This window comes from Sciurus vulgaris (assembly GCF_902686455.1).
Source record: "Sciurus vulgaris genome assembly, chromosome: 15".
Classification (NCBI taxonomy): Eukaryota; Metazoa; Chordata; class Mammalia; order Rodentia; family Sciuridae; genus Sciurus; species Sciurus vulgaris.
This window is the reverse complement of record NC_136476.1, coordinates 3,369,585-3,381,636: the sequence shown is the minus strand read 5'-3', so window position 1 is coordinate 3,381,636 and position 12,052 is coordinate 3,369,585. Positions and strand designations below refer to the sequence as shown.

Sequence of the window (12,052 nt, the reverse complement as noted above, 5' to 3'; positions counted from 1 at the left end):
GAATTTAGCCATTAGTATGGCAAAACAAAATGAATTCATCCTCTGGTATGTGTGTGAGGCAGTGCTGAGCACAGACAGTGTGTCTACGTGTGCTTTCTCTGCCTTCCTATAGGTTGCGGTCTGGGATGCAAGCAAGTCAAAAGAAAATAAATACAAGTTTTAAGAAGGTCTAAAAGAAAGCCACATGAGTAGAAGTGAATGCCATAGAAGTTAAGAGGAGGGAGAATTAAATACTTGCAGTGGGTGAGTTTTATTCTGGACCTTAAGAACGGTCATGGCATCTAGAAGGAGAGCTTGCTTAGTTGAAGGAAGTCTCAGGAGAATATCTGGTGTATGGACAAAACAAATTTTTTGGAAGCAGAAGCTGTATTTGAGGGATGGGTAAGCAACTTTTGCACTGAGTTAAGGGAAGAAAGCACCACACAGGGTGTGTGGGGCAGACAGGTGAACACCCAGGTTATATACTTATATCTTGGGGGATTTTTGTGACCGGTATAAGATGTCTTTGTAAAAGGTGGGCTGCAAATTCCCAACCTCTGAGTTAAGATCTCAGCTCTGTCACTCATTCTTGGGTGACCTTCAACATGTTCATCATGGGTTGACTGAGTCACCTATAAAATAGAAAAATCTATAATAAGAAGGCATAGTTGTAGCCAAAACCAACACATTCTAAATGCTCCACAAATGTCACATTAGGGCTATTGATGTTTAAACCCAGCTGCTGAAATAAAGCACAACCATACCTGGTTCAAATCTGACTTTCTGAGAGAAAACTTTTGAACCTACTATTTTCTAGGCACCTAATGTTGTAAGGACACAAGAATTTATTACTTACCTTTATCTAGTAAACATTTTCCCACAAAGCTCTGGAAGCATCTGTTTTGCCTTCCAGTGAAGGTAAGCTGCTACCCAGCAGGCACCCCAGCCACCAGACAGTCTCCAAAGTGGCATCATACCACACAGATGCCCAAGTTGGAAGTTTTCTGCTTGAACTCTTCAAATGACAAATGTGATAAGATTTGCTTTTGTGGATCGCAGCTGTATCTTTCTTCCGTTCCCTTTGCTTCCCTTTGGACTCAGCAGTTTTCCTTTTTGCTCCAGATAAATTGCTGTTAATTTAAATGTACTGCAGATTCTTGCCATTTTATGGCTGATTGCTTCTGAGTAATAGGAGAAAAATGTGTGCACGTTTGAATGTAAATAAATCTAAATAGATTGTGAGCCAGTGGTAGAAAAAAGCAGAGCACTTCAGTGACCTTCAAATGCCCCTCTCCAGTCCTTCCCTTTGAAGAGGCCAATGAGCAAAACCTAAATCAGCAAATAGATTTGGAGTTTTAGGACGCATCCATTCATTTCCTTTCTCAGTTTTCAACTTTACATCTCATTTCTCAGAGAGCACTTGCTCTACCCTGGTTCCTGTTTGGCCCAACTAGTGTATAGGGCGGTGACAAAGTTCCTCCAAAGTTGTTTTTAATAAAGGAGCTGATCTCCGGATAACCACCATGCACCATAGGAATGCTGCAAATACTTCAGAATGTCACATTGTCAAAATATCTATATTTTGGGCTCATAAGCTAGACAGCTCGTTTGGCTGCTAAACCCACAAGATGTTCAGCCATTTGTTGTGGTCTAAAAACTTTCCCCCCTCACTGGGAGAAAATAATTATCTATTGTTTTATATCATCTTGTCCCTTTCTTGAGTTTTGAAAAACATGAGAAAATAAAAGTCTTGACATCCTGATAGGTAAAATGGGACTCTGAAGTGTACTATTAATCTTTAAGAAATATGAAATGTTGGATATGTTTCCTTATAAAAGGATCAACTCTTTAAATCAAACTGATTTTTCAATCGGTGGTGGGGTCTCATTAGTCTATCCACAGTATGTGAAGATTAAGGGTATCAAAAAAGAGACTGACTTGCCTTCCCAGAGGTAAGGGGTGACAGACATGGCCATCTGAATACAGACCCTGCACATTGCTCTTAACTGTAACAGGCTAGCTTTTCCTCTCAAGGAAGGTATCCTGTGTGTTTTTTATGGTGGCTTTGCTCATTTTTATTTCATAGGGTAAAGCTGAGTTCTGTTTCTTTGGAAAGGATGCATCATAAAAGGCAAGCATAAAAGGCTGGGAAGGGGCACTTGACTTCATTTTAAAAAGGGCAAATGCAATTGCAGTCTGAATAAATGGCAGTCCAATAGAGTTGGCATCTAGAAAATTATACTCTTTCCTAATTGTGATCATCGAGGAGCCTGGAGGCACTTGGGGCAGAAAAGTGGCAAAGGAATTGTGGCCTGGATCCCACTGCAAACACTCTGGTGTCAGTAAAACTCTTGGAGTCCCTGTGCCATAAACCCATTGGAAATTAGGTTTTGCACTAGCAGCTTAAACCATTCTGTCATTTTATGAAAAATCAAATGTCCTTCCAAATTGAATGTGCAGGGGAACTAGTATGTTGAATCAACACATCTTTTTTATTTTGGGATAATGTCTTCTATTTGTATCACCGAGTTTCTCCTGTTTTTATTGGCAATCTTGTCTTCCTTACCTTAATCCTATTGTTCCAGTGGGAAGGAATTTTAGACCCACCCTCTAAGGAGTTTGGTTTGTCAATTTGGCATGCTTGTCCTATTGCAATCATACACTCTTGAACTAGCTCTGCTAGTTTGCCTTGAGGCAAAACTTTTAGAAAGAGACAAGAGAGACAGATAGGAAGAAAAATTATCAGTAGTGCCATTGAGTATTTTTTAAACTTTCAGGGCTTTGTAGGTGACTAAACCTCTAAGCGATCTTGGCATCCTTACTGAGGTGTTTTTCTTTGTTTGTTTGTTTTTTGTTTTTTCCCTGAGACTTGGAAGGGCAGGAGAGAGGAATGCTGTGGTAATTAAGCTTTGTAGAATCTTTGAGTATTGTCGTAAATGATGATACAGATTGGTGGTGGTAATTACAGCTCCTGTGGCAGATGACACCAGCATTTGGCAGACCAGACACCATGTTGAGGAAGATCCAGAGTCTGGAGGACTGGGTTTAGAGGAGTCTTCCAAAGCTGAGCTTGAAAATGTCTTGGGGGTTTCTAGGACGATGCCATCTATTTTGTCACTTGGGAATCTGATAAAGATGCATGCAAATTACACAGAGAATTGTATATATGAGAGCCTTCGCTGCTTCTCCTGGTCTTTCATAGGAAAGTTTGGAGAGAGCTTGTCCTCTGCTTGTCTCCTTCCTATGCTATGACAGAACTGGGACACTAGGGAATTAGAGTTCCTGGACTGGAATCAGAACTTCATCACACAGTAGTTGTAAGACCTTGGGGGAAGCCACTTAACTCTCTGAACCTCAGTTTCCTTACCAGGAAAGACAGTGCAATAACAGACTCTCTCCCAGAGGGGTGAACATTAACAGGCCAATATTGGCACAGTGCTCAAAAAAGAATCTGGTACAATGCAGATTAGCTTTCATATATTGGCCAAGTTATTTACTCATCTTTCTCCTGTAAGTCAATGAAGTATCTGAGGTCAAGGAACTTCATATTCTTTATTTTGTATCATACATTGGTCTACTGCTTGATCAGTGTTCAATATATGTTTGAAGAATTAACTGATGGTATATGATTTGTGCATATATATATATACATATATATGTAATAAACACAGTTTTAAGCCTTATAGTGTGTAATATAATTGCATATTATATACAATGTACTGTCAAGTTTGTTATACGATTGACATAACATTTATATATGTGTCATATATATAGTGTGATACTTAAATTTAGGCACTATTAGGATTCCTGAAAAAAAAAAAAAAAAAACCTTTAGGTATTAATGTTGCCCTGTATTTCACAAGTGAAAGCCAGCCAGTTCTCTCGTTCAGTTATTTCAGACATAATTTGGTGAAAGTTGGCAAAGAAAGAGAATCAGGGCTTGGGTAGATGTTTATTGTTGAATCCAACTCTCCCCTCATATGAATGAACACATACAAATTTTTCAGTGATCATCTTTATTGTACATGGATTTCTCTTCCTTAAATTAAACCGTTAACGTCTGATAAAATTGAGGCTGGAGCTATATACAGAAATACTTTGAATTTCTTCCCCATGTTTCATGTACCATGTAAAATCGGTTTTGAGTTTAAATAATGAGATGCACGTTTTCCCCCAATTTCTGTTCTGTTATTGTACATTGCTTTGTGTTCTAAAGCATATTCCATGTTGTGTCTTATTATTTTAAATTATGTATCATATTCTTTTAAAAGTGATTGTGCTTGTATGATATTTTCCATTGATTTTTCTTTTGAGCATGACTTATGTTTTATTTTGTGTTTCTTTTAGGTTTTGTTTTGTTTCATAAGATCCCACTGGATGGGTAGCTGAAATAAAGAAAAAGACAGAGAAGGGGGCTGTGTTGGTTGATGCTGCCCTGTAAGCTCGCCTCTTGGGACAGTGTTGGCTTATCCCAGGAAGTGTTGCTTACCTGGGGTTCTCTGGTAGAAATGGGCGGTGCTTGGAGGATGTACTGTATGAAGCCTGCTCATGTTGTGAGCTGTGATTGGGGAGCACCAAGGCAGAGGCAGCTCTCAGGCAGCTATGCAACAACTCAAGAAAACAACTTAAATTAATCCATCTCTTCTGTCTACACAGTAGTTCAAAAACAAAATCAAAATGAAATTCCACTGGATTGTACTTCTCTTCTGAAAAGTGTGCTATTTGACCATACTGGAAATGTGTTGATTTCAATTGCTTCTGTTTATTAAAGGTGAACTACATATTTTAAAATATATATATATATACATATATATATAAATTTTATATATATATAAAAAGTTAGGGACTGGTATAAGTGAAGACTAAAACGTCTAACCTATATTTAACACATATTTTAGCATCATTTGCTGTTATTCTCTAATCAGCACTAAATTCAGTGAGTGACTTTTCCACCCACAACATAGTGACAACAAGAGTTAAATGCACATATGCCATCACTCTGGGGATTTTTGTGGTGTCATTAAGAGCTTCTTTTCTTTGTTGGTAATAAAGATCCAAACTTTAAGCTTAGGTCTCAGAGTCACACGATGTTAATGATTGCTTTAAAGTTTATTAACAGGATGAAAGAAAAGAAAAAGAACAAGAAGAAAAGCGTCAGCTGCTGTCTGGTTAGGGATATAGATTTAGGTTAGGCACAGTCAGTTTCATAATAACTAACAGAATGGAATATATGCATATGGTGAAATTACCACCTCGCCCCTTTCCACTTGCCCTCTGAGAACCACCGCTGTTTGCATTACAGAACTCCAGCTTTTCTACTCTGAAAAGGCCTGCAAGCAGAATGGTTGGCCTGCTGTGAGCAGGAGAGGATATTCTAAGAAGGACAGTCTCCCTGCTGCACACTGTTCTACTGCTGGGTTTTCATGGGCAGGAAAGTTTGTCCTGACCCTAGCAGCAAAGAGGTAGCAGGTCGCTAATGAATATGTGCTTTATCATGTGCTTCTTCATTGCTGAGAGGGCAGCTTAGAGCTACAGATTGCTGTGTCCCTTCTTTGTTCTGAGCCATGGACACCTGTTTCGTTCACTTGCCACCTCAGTGGCCTTCCTAGGCTCTGTTCTGTGTGCTCCAGGCAGTGTCCTTGTCCTGAAGAGAGGTTTAGCTGCCCCCACTCTCCCCACCTCACTCCTTTCATTTAGGGGCACTCCAGAGACATGCCTGGAACATTTCATTTGAAAACACAATCAGCTCAGACTATTAGCCATGCACATGTAAGCCATGGCTGAATTAGAAACACTGACATTAAAAAATTTATTTTAAATGGATGCTCAAGTTTTGTAGTTTAGTGTTAAGGATTTATGGATTTTTAACTACTCTGCCATGTTTGGAAACTTTATTTTGAATCCTATGTAACCAAGACATTAATCTTAATAAACCAGGACCCATTTAGGCACCAGCTGATATAAAAAGAATATTCTTGATGAATATTTTATATTGTATCTTTTACATTAGTCACTAAATATGTTATTGCTCGATGCCGACATTTCACCATGTCCTGTGGATTACAGCATTTATCTTGGCTACTCCATACATACTCCTGAAAGAGGGGCAGTTTTTCCAAAGTGAAAACATGCTGTTCTTTCTCACAGGTTTTCTTTCCATTTCCATTTGAGCATAAAGGCAGCAAGCTCTCATCATGGGGAGGTCTGAACATTCTCTAAATTCCCACTTACTTGCTCACAGCTAAATGACAGTTCCTGCCACTATGGGGATTTCCATCTTTCCCAAAGGTGTTGATTTACAGAGAGAACAGCTAATAGCAGAAATCCTGACCCTTGAAAGAAAAATGAAATTCACACTGTGAGCCAGGCAGGGGCTCAGTATGGCAAAAGGTTCTTAAATATCGGTCATTTGGTCCAAAAAAAAAAAAAAAAAGAATTTTAAGCTTTTATGTTATTCCACGGAGCTCTAAAAAGGCAATGGATTTTTAAGGACAATTTTGTTAGTTTCCCAGACCCAAGAGGAAAAAAAGAATATTTATAGTCAATAGCTAGAAGGATTGCAGGATAGATTTCATTTTTGTTTTAAAATGGAGAGAAGTGGACAGATAAGGCAATTTAATACAGCAAAGATGAGTTTGACATCTCCTAGGAAAGAATGAAAACAGCAGGCTATTAGAAAATAGTTCTTGTATTCTTTGGTTTCCTTTTTTTTTTTTTTTTTAATCCCTAAAGACTACAATCATTACACAGCTTCTCTTTTCTGCACTCTAGGCAACCTTCTTTCATCCTATGCTTTTTATGTCCCCCATAAGAAATTTGCTTTTTAGAGCTTCCTAATGGCACCTATCGTGTTTTTGCAGGATTAGAAAAGGAGAGGAGGCACTTTTGCTGAAATCAGTTCTGTTGCTCTCCAGCAATGATCTGGCACTTGAGCATCAGGCAAGTCTCCTATGTGGTCTGACTGAGCCAAAACCTGCCCACCTGAGTGGCAGCTGTCATCCAGCCCCCACCAACTGTGCCCCACAGGAATGAGGGCCCAGTTTTCCAAATCTTGTGATCCTTTAAGAGAAATGCAATGCAAAATCTGGATTTTTTTATGCGAAATGTCCCTATTTTTAAAAAGTTGGATGGGTTATTTTTAAAACATTATGTAGGCCAACAAAACATGCCTGTGGGCTGCCAGTTTGTTACTTTTGTCTTAAAACACAATCATTGTTCTCTCACTGTATCTTTCTGCCTTTCTTTTGCAAAGTTGCTTTTCTTTTTCCTGGCCACTGCTGAGGGCTGCATTGCAACAAGCTTCCTTACTTGAGTTTAGCAACACAGTGACCCAGAGTATTTGACTCAGTTGTGACCCTCAGTTCTCTTACCTTGCTGGGCATTCTCTTACTGCTGTGTCTTCCCATTCCCTGGTGGGTTCCATATCCATGTGGCCAAAGGCATCCTAGAAAGTCCTTCCCTCAGTTTTTTCTGAGGTCAATTTCTTTTCACCAGCATCCTCCTGTCCCATTCAGATGCTACCAGGTTGCGATGGGAAAGTGCACAGCCCATTTTCATGGGTATCCTTAATGCACTGATATGGCCCTTGGTAACTGGAAATGAGGTGTGTCATCATTGAGAGATGTTGTCCAGGTCCTGTATCGTGTTTAGCCAGCATTGATTTGGGTTCCTCTGAGACCCTTTTAGGCAGTTGAGAGAAATGTCCTTGGCTATCACACAAGACATCAACACTAACGGTGATGACAACCAAAGTCCAAACAGTCCAAGGCCAAGGAAGGGTCATCTCTCAACAGGAAAAATGAACCTGAACATACATTAGAGAAAATTGACTCGGGTTTTCATTCCCCATCTCCCTGCAGGGACTGATTTCATTTTTGTCCCACTGAGTTTTTTTCCCCAGAAATAGACAGCAAGGACATGAACTAAACAATCTCAGCTCTGCCTGCAGCGTGGAATGCAGAAGGAGATTGCTGTGGTTTCTGGCTCTTCAGGTAGTCCTGAGGTAGACCCTATGTGTCTGAGGCTTGAAGCATCTCCTCCAACAGAGCAGAGGTTACACCTATTCAGTAGTTGGCAGAGTGAATAAATTAAGGAGCACAGGCAGAATTTAGTTTCATTACAGGTGTGAGTTAGAGCATGACAGAGGAGCACATGTGCTCTCTCTTCTTTCTTTTCTCTATTCCCCTTCCCGTATTCTCTGTTTTTCCCTCTCTCTAATGGACCCCATGGCAAACAGCTTTTCCTTATTTTACCAGGTGCTTTGCATAATTATAGCGCATTCGGCCCCTCTCCCCCATTGCAAATGAAATAAAAACATCAGCAGGACCTATACTAACTCTTCTCTTGCTCTTTTGGAAGGTGGATGATTCACACCTCTCCCTTCTTTGGTGTCTGCTAGCTAGAATCCCTCCCTTGGTTTTGATCTAATTCCATCACACTGTAATAGAAATTCGTCTCATTTTGTTTTGCCTAGATTCTAGATTCAGAGGGAGAGCTGTACTGAAGAGACACCATTCCGTATGGCATGGGATCTCACGGGGTTGCTGTTTCCAGCCATGGAGGCTGTGCCAGGTGCATGTAGTCATGTATGTGGAGCCTCCTGGGGTACCACTAAACAGATTTTGACTCCAAGGAAACATGTATAGAAGTAGCTGTTAGGTGCACTCTGCTATGTTTACATACCCATAGTACTTGCAAACCACATCAAGTTTATCTAAGGGCTCCCAAGAAGGTTAAGGACTCTCCTGAAGTCAGCTGACTCTGGGGTGCTACCAGATCAAATTAGGTTGACAGAATTCCTAGCTCAGAAAGTTACATGCAAAAGGCTGAGACAGAAGGCAGCTTCCCATTGAGAATAACCTATTCTCTGTTTTGGTCTTAAGGGACAAAGGAAACCTGTCAGTCACCTGAATTTGACAGTGAGGGCACTCTGAGTTTTGTTCAGGGTCCTGTTGCGGAACAGCCTTGGCATAGTCATTAGTGAGCTTCCAGAATATGTTGATTTGTTCCCGATCCCCATCCCACAAACCACTAGCTATGTTTAGAGTCTTAGTTTTCATGGAAAATATTTGAGAGGCAATGAAAAGAACCAGGATTTTTTTAACACCTTTATTTTAAGACAATACACTTATGAATTGAGCATACAAATATAAAGTAGAAGAGACCCCCTACAAAGACATATCCTTGAGTTTTACCCATTTCATGTTCAAATCCATTTGCTGTAATCCAGAGGCAGCCTGTGACTCAGTCTCATGTCTTGTTTCATTTGTTTTGTTTTTTCCCCTATAAGGTTTTCAATCATGTTTTTCCCATTTTCTGTAAATAATGGATAATCATTTTTTAATTTTATTTTTAAGTGCTGTTTTAACAATGTGGATAGACTATAAATGTACTTGCTGAATTCATTCATTTTTTAACAAGCCAATAAAGTTTTATAATTCATCTCCATGTGTCTTGCATTCTCTGTGGATGTTGTACTCCTCCCCTCCCTTTCTTAAACACGTACCCTCACCATGTGTTGCTGGTGGTGTTTGGGACCAAAGGTATCAGAAGAAAAAGTCTGAAAAATGTCACTGAGAGTTTTGGGGCAGGCCCAAACCATTATAGATTCTGGAAAAAAAACACCTCCAAACTGGGCTTTTAAAATTTCCATCAGTCTTACTTATGTACTTGCAAACTGCTGATTCTTACATTAATAAAGTTTTCATTGGCTAAAATGCAATTCTTAAAAAATGTTTAAGGGGATTTTTATGTATATGTGTATATAAAACTACACTCTGCGAATGTCCTTTGGTATTTTAAATATCCAGAATGACACACATCAGAACAAGAGGGTGTGCTCAGTGCTCTGTTCTATTTCAAGTGACTTCATGGTCAAATAAACGTATTGACTTATACTCTTATAGATGGGAGAGAGAGAAGACAACGGTGGGAATGGAGATAAGATAGGATGGGAATGAAATTGTTAGCATGTTGCCCATATTTGTGTCCCTTTTGTCTCCATCCCCAGTCCTGTCACACCTTCCCTTCTTCTTTTTTCCCTTTGATGATAAGACTGAAAAGAAAGGTTTGTAAACTCCATCCCTGACTTACTTCAGCCAATGGCTACCTTCTGATAACTTTGAAGGTTTTCACTCCAAATCAAGGACTTTAGAATTGGGAAAAGGAATCCGGTGTGAGCTAACATTTTATCAAGCCAAGTACACTGCCCCTCTTATGAGACCCTGGTGTTTAGTGTTGGTGATTTGTCATTCTAAATTTGCTGAACTGAGACCAGATTTCTTCTGATAAATTTCAGAAGATCCTATGATAATTTGAGGTGGTAGGCACTTCAGATTTGAATCTCAGTATGCTCACACACACTATGACCTGGGAAAAGTCAGTTCACTCTGTTCCTCAGTGTCCTCTTCTCCAAAATGAGATGATAATACTATCTACCCCACTGGGCTTCCATAGAGTTGAATGAGATGGTCCAGGTAAAGCCCTTAGCATTTGGCAAGACAAGTGGAGGCACTCAGCATTGCTAATAAAACTTTGAAGGAGCTTTGGTTGTCGTTGTCTTTGTTTGTGCCTCAGTAAATGCTTTAAGTAAGCATCTCCTAGTCACATGCTGATTATGTGAGTGCAAATAGTGGAGACCAGGCTGTGAAGGCTGCTTTGGAGTTTTCTCCAGAATTATCACAATTCCAGTCCTAGCTCTGGCCCAGTGATTCTACAAATTTGATTTTGATAAGAGGATCTGCTTCATTTGGGCCTATATTATAATAGTTCAGTGACTCTGAATGATGCTATGAAATTTGAGGATTATGGAAAAAAATAGAATTGAACATCTTATCCCAAAGATAGTCACCCTGTTTTATTCTCACTTTATTAATTCAGAACTTTTGGTCATTTGAACATAGTTTATATTAAGTTTATTTTTTGAGTTATCTATTTAGAGATCTTTGGCTGACACTGTAAATAAAAAACAAGAGATTATTGAAAGCAAAGACTTGTTTCAGTTCTTCTCAAGCCGTAGGAACAAGTATTTACAATCAATGAGTTATGAGTAACTAGATCATTCTTTGGTGCTTCCTGAAATGGATTCTGGCAATAGCTCTAGTAGTCCACACTTGATGGACCTGATTGGAACTACTTCCTGTTTGAAGCAATAAAACACTTTGAAATCTGTTTTTTTTTTTTTTTTCCTTCTTATCATTAAACCATTTAAAATAAGGGGCATTAACATTTTATTAGCACTTAATTTAAGGTATTTTCACAAATTCTATCACTTTTCCTGACATTTAAATGAGATAACAGGCTGGAGGTGTAGTGTTGCTCAGTGGTCACACATTTGCCTAGTGTGTGTAAGTCCTGGGTTCCATCCTCAGCACCAAAACAACCAACAAATAAGCAAACAAGATAATATTTACAGCAGAATCTAAAGGATCTAAGAGATAGTGACAGGTAAAGGAGGTGATTTCTCACTATGTGCCAAGTGCTATTTTTTACACTTCCTGATCCAACAATCCTATGAGGCTGGTGCAAATACTGTCCATATTTTAAAGATTAGGAAACTGATGTTTAGGATCGGTATGCAGAGACTTACTCCAGGTTTCTAACTAACAAGTGGTGGCACCAAGTCTTGAATCCAGGCAGGCTGGTTCAAAAGCTGGGGCTCCTAACAAGTCCCTTGTGTGACCTGGACTCTGAACCCAGCTAGGAGTAGGGTGAGGCCAGCCAGGTGCCTTAGGCACAAGGAGGTAGGAGGTGGTCACTCTCAGGGTTGGGAGGTAATCACTTCCAGCACAAGTTCAGTGAAGATTATTCTTGTGGCAAAAATGTAAGTTTAACTCACTGGGGTAGGTGCCTGCTCCATGGTTCCAGAAAGCTCTCTGGTATTTTTGCCACTGAAAAATCCCATGTAGATCTTGACTTGCAAGTATGTGGCATGGTAGAGAAACTGGCACCTTTTTTTTTTTTTTTTTTACATTTTACTTTATGAAACAGAGATTATACCAAGGATGCTTTCAGAGTTAATTAACTCTGAAAATTCAGTGTGCTTGCTTTGTCCATTGTAACTGAAGATGGATTG

At 39.5% G+C, this 12,052-nt stretch overlaps 1 protein-coding gene across 1 annotated transcript in view; it reads left to right on the top strand.

Moving 5' to 3' along the window:
• The window catches only part of NTRK2 (neurotrophic receptor tyrosine kinase 2), a 345,264-nt gene that overhangs the window by 134,330 nt on the left and 198,882 nt on the right, over nucleotides 1-12,052 (top strand).